Below are 5,600 nucleotides of genomic sequence, written 5' to 3'. Positions count from 1 at the left end.
GTTCGGCGACCCCCGAGTCCCAGGCACCTCCCGGGCGGGCGTCCGGGCGCGCGGCCACCCCGGAGACCCGGCCACCTTCTGGACAGGCACCTGGTCGAGCGGCCGCCCCTACGCCCCACAGCACCTCCGGGGCCAGCGACGGAGTGGCCGGAGCGCCGGAGCCGGTGGCGCCCTCGGGTCCTGGAGTGCAGGCGCCGGCGGCCTCCGCCTCGGCTTCCTCCCGCCCTCACCCCATCCCTCTAAGCTCCGGCGGTCTCAGCTCAGCTCCGCGCGCCCGCCCGCTCTCTGCCTTTCTCTGGCCCTCCTCCTCGCGGCTCTCGCCTGCTCCCCCTTTCTGCTCTCCCGGCCACCTCTCCCTCTCCCCGCCCCTGCGCTGTTCTCGCTGTCTGTCTCTCCCACCCCCAATTTTCTCCTCCCCTCTTGTTCTTCCCCTCCTCTTTCTCTCTCTCCGGAATCTGGCTGCTTCTATCACAGAAATCCCCAATGATGCGCGCGCGCGCGCTGACACACATACACGCACACACAGGCGCACACACACTCCCTCTCTCACACTCCCCATACTTGGAGGGAGTCAGCTCTGAAAGCTCCAGGGCAGGCTGATTGGCTCCTGTGGCTCCCGCACCATCCTCCCCAGTGGGTGTCAAAGACAGGCAGAGTTGAGGAAATCTCTGAGTAAAGAGAGGGATGCCTGGGCACCTCATGCCTCAGCGCCACCTGGCTGATCTGGACCTGGACGTGGGAGTCTTAGCTGACCTGTCCCATGCTGAGCTTCCCAGGACTGACACACCTCTCTCTGTGGGCTGGGCAGGTGGGCTACTTTTGCTGAAGGGGGAAGGAGCCGGCATTTCTGTCTTGATAGTCAAGGGCACAGACCTAGATATCTCCCAAGACCTCCCCAGCCTGTCCTAAGAACAGCTGCTGCCCTACTGGACCCTCGGCAGCATCCTCAAGCCCACCTGAGGGACACTGAGGTTCTCTGTGACACATTCTGGGTGTCATCTCACCGGAGAGAAGCTTTTGTCCAACCCTGAGCACTCCCAGGCGGGGAGGCCTCAGTGTCCACAGGCAGCCGTCCCGGTTCCTGCTGCCACCTTCTCTCAGTCCTGAAGCCTGCACACCCTCTTGCCCTGGGTCTGGCGAGGTGACAAGTTTGAGATGATGAGGGCCCTGCATGCCAGAACTCTTCAGAAAGTAGGGAGGATGCTGCCTGGTAGGCTGGGTCCAGGCCACAGGGATTGGACACACAGAATCTCAGCCTCCCCTCAGGAAAATACGCAGGGACTCTGGCCTTCTGTCCTTGATCAAGACCCCATGGGGAAGAGATAGGTGGCAGCTTTCAGAATACCTTACACCCCTTTCACCTCTCCGTGAGGTGCCACCTCTTGCTACTCACCACTTATGCTGTATTAGCAACCTGGTCCCCCTGAGCACAGAGCTCTCCCTGTTGGAGCCTCACAGTGGTGACTGAAGATAGCCAGGCCCCAGTCTGTTAGATAAAGTATACCAAAGCAAGGACAGTTTCTCTCAGGAAACTGTTGACTCTACCCCTCGAAGGTAGAGACCTCATCGTGATCGCCCCTCACATCATCCCAAGCCCCTCACAGATGCTCATGAAATAAGACACCAGGAAGGTGGGATGAAAGTGCCCTCACCCCCATGTGTCCACAGATGGTGCTCATTAACAGTTACCTGAGTGACTGACTGCTGCATAGAAGTGCTGGAACTCACGCCAGTTCTCAAGGGTGCGTTGTGACATCTGTCTCCTGCTCTGTTCCAGTGACTTGAAATCCACCATGGTATGAGTTTTTAGATCATAGAAATCAGCAAACCACAAATCAGGGCTCTCATTCCCCAGCCTCTGGGTATGCATTTACCAGTTCAGCACTGACTTCAGAGGGCCCTGGGCAAGTTACTTACACTCCTCAAAGCCTCGGTTTCCTTATTTACCTTTCAGAACTATGGTGAGGAATAGGTAGGATAATGTGTCTGTGGAGCTTTGCTTCCCTGAGAAGGAAACAGAACAGAATGCCAGCAACCTGCCTACCCCTCTGCTCCTCAGGTGCCTACAGATCTCAGGGCTGGTTATGATGTCCTCATAATGTTAGAGCACACTGTTCACCTGTATGTCTCTTCTCCTAAGAAGTCCCCTGCCACGTATCCCCACGTGAGATAGGTGCCTGCTTTGGTTGCAATGTGTGTCCCAATGTTCACACACTGGAAACTCTGTTCCCAATGTGGCAGTGTTAGGAGCTGGGTCCCAGTGGGAGCTGTTGGCGTCACGGGGCACTTCCTTCATGAGTGAATTGGTGCCATTGTCATGGCAGTGGGTTCCTTATAAAAAGACGTTTGGCCCCTTTTCCTCTTTGTTGCTGATGGAGCAAGAAAGCCTACAACAGATGTTAGCCCCAGTCTTGGACTTTCCAGCCTCCAGAAACCTGAGTCAATACATTTCTGTTCATTTTAAATTACCAAATCTTGAGTATTCTGTAATAGCCACACAAAACAGATTAAGGCAGTGATTATGACTGTGTATTGAGTAAATCAACCAGTATGTTTGGGGGACACCATTGAATCTGTGTTGCTTACACTTTAGTGTTTATGACAATGAGCTGGTAAACTTGGGGTGCTGGATAAAGATTTAGATCCCTGGGGTTTCCAAGTCAGTCAGAAGGTCTGGGGATTTGCATTTTTCATGAGCTGATGAGGGTGGCCCATGGTTATGCTCTCAGGAGGCTGCTCTAGGAGAAGTGGTTAGGGTGGCATCTATATCCTTAACTATCCCCTGGCTCATCCTCCAACAACGGCCTTATGGTCTGGCCTGGAAGTACCCACAGAAAAATGCACATAAACCAGTGTTTATAAAGGCACAAACGTAAAGTGCTAATTAATATTCTCATAGTACATTAGAATTTATAAAATATGTCCAAACATTATCACACTTTACTTAATTCTTGCAACAAGAAGAAGAGCTTCTCACTGCCAACATTTTATAGATGAAGAAGACGCAGGGGCTCAATGAGGTTAAGTGACAGAGTTGGTGAGGAATGATGCCAGTACCTCTTTCTGTATACACCAGTGTCCTCAGCTACTTTCTCTAGAGGGTGTCCTTGGTCTGTAACTTAAAAGCATCTCAACTTTGCAATCAAAATGATTGATGGCAACCTGGTAACTAAGGCCAATAGCAACAAACCAATGAATACACACACACATTATTTTGCAGATCATTTGCTTTTTCTCTTTCTTTCTTTCTTTTTTTTGAGATAGGGTTTCACTGTGTTGCTAGAGTCTAGTGGCATCATCAGCTTCCTACAGCCTCAAATTCTTGGGCATAAATGATCCTTCTTCCTCAACCTCCCAATTAGCACCTCTATACCCTTCTAATTTCTCTATTTTTTTTTTTTTTTTTTGGTAGAGATTCAGTTTCACTGTTTCTAGGACTGGCCTTGAACTCCTGGCCTCAAGGGATCATCCTATTTTGGCCTCCCAAATTGCTGGGAGTACAGGTATGAGTTCCACGCCCAGCCTGCCTTCTGAATTCCCAAAGGCAACACTGAAAGATTGTTATGTCAGAAACACACTCAGAATGTTGTAACTCAGTGTCTTAAAGAATAGAAGCTTATTTTCTTCTGGTTTTGAACAAAATGTCCTGCTCCCAGATGGGTTATTGGAGGGAGGATCTCCATAGTGACCATGTCCCCAGCCCCTTGGGCTAAGCCTCACTGAGGACAGGTTTCAGCGTGGCCCTAGATTCTGGCAGTGAAATCACACTCACCAAGGAAGGAAAAGGCATGTCCCTGACCAGGCCTTGATGCAGGTCCCGACTGCCCCACCATCAAAGGACTCAAGATTCCAGCCTGTCTGATCAGGGGCAGCCAGGCCTGGAATGTGCCCATCAGGGGACACATGGTGGCCAAATCTGCATGTTGCACTTCTTGGAGCCAGAGAAAAATCAGCAGTGATGGAATGTTCATGACAGAGTTGATGTGAGTCATTAAATGCTGTAACTGGGCCTCAAGGGAGGGCTCAAAATCAGGACTGCAAAGGGGCAGGCGAAGGCGCCTGCCTGTCATTACCCAGCCTTGCAGCAACCCCTCTGGCGTAGATATCCTGATTCCATCTTGACACATGAAGGAACTGAGACCCAGAAAGGTGAAAATTTGTTCAAGGTCACTACAAGCAGGCAGCGATAGATAGGATAAATAATTAAGGTGGCAGAGCCAGGATTTGAATCCTTATCTATTGGACATTAAACCTTTCCAACGAGCCATGATATTTGTCCCATACATACTCCAATGAGAGGGTGGAGATTGCAATGGTCTTTTCCATGGCTATTTTAGAAACAGATGAAATATTGATATAAACTGAAAAGGAACCAGAATGTCACCAATGCCCAAGGGAGGTCCAATAAAAATGCCATGAACACAGCACATCCCTTGTGGGAGTCTGGATTTTTGCAAGTGGAGGGGGCCATGCATCTGGCATCCTGTGGGGGAGGAGGGCAAATGCCTGGAGGCTGAAGCCTGGCATGTAACAGTAGGTCAGGAGCATAAGGTGGGTCTGCAGGAAGGCAAAAGGAAAAGGTGATGGGAAATTCGGGATGCCAGCCCAATGAGAGGCTGAGGAACAGGAAGATCAATCCCATCCAAGATGATGGTTTCTAGGCTGTGGAATATCCAGCCATCCTAGGGATATATCTCTGCCAGCTTCTCCCACGTGGGCCACCAGAAGGTCTCTATTTTTGAAGCGTTTACACAACTGCAACTTCATATTATTCTTGTGGAACCCTGGGAGTCCTAGGAATGATGCTTAGATTCTCTTACTACAGATAAAGACACTACAATGCTACAGGACAACTTCTTTGCATAAGAACATGTGGCTGCGAGTGGCAGACCAGGGCCTGGAACCAACACTCTGGCTTGCTGTCTAGTGCTCTCTCTGCTTGCACCGTCAGACTGGTTATTCCCCCACCCACAGGGAGGCTGTTTAAATACACACAACCATGTCTAAACCTCCAGCTGGGCAAGCAGAATTATGGGGCAGTCCTTCCGACAGGACCTCTGGACCTCTGCTCACTTGCACATTATCAGAGAGGAGAAGAAAGGCTTTCAAGACAGGGCTCTGCCACTCTTTTTTTTTTTTTTTCTTTTTTTCAATTTTTATTAAATCATAGCTGCGTACATTAATATGATCATGGGGCACCATACACTTGGTTCATAGATCGTTTGACACATTTTCATCACACTAGTTAACATAGCTTTCATAGCATTTTCTTAGTTATTTTGCTAAGACCTTTACATTCCACATTTACTAGGATTCACATATACCCTTGTAAGATGCACCACAGGTGTAATCCCATTAATCCCCCTCCCTCCACCTACCTCCCCCCTACCTCCCCTCCCTTTCCCCCTTCTCCCTATTCTTAGGTTGTAACTGGGTTATAGCTTTCATGTGAAGGCCCTACATTAGTTTCATAATAAGGGTGAGTACATTGGGTACTTTTTCTTCCATTCTTGAGACACTTTACTAAGAAGAATATGTTCCAGCTCCATCCATGTAAACATGAAAGAGGTAAAGTCTCCATCTTTTTTTAAGGCTGCATA

The sequence above is a fragment of the Nycticebus coucang genome, chromosome 3 (genome assembly GCF_027406575.1).
Source record: "Nycticebus coucang isolate mNycCou1 chromosome 3, mNycCou1.pri, whole genome shotgun sequence".
Taxonomy (NCBI): domain Eukaryota; kingdom Metazoa; phylum Chordata; class Mammalia; order Primates; family Lorisidae; genus Nycticebus; species Nycticebus coucang.
Note: the sequence above shows the minus strand (reverse complement) of the source record.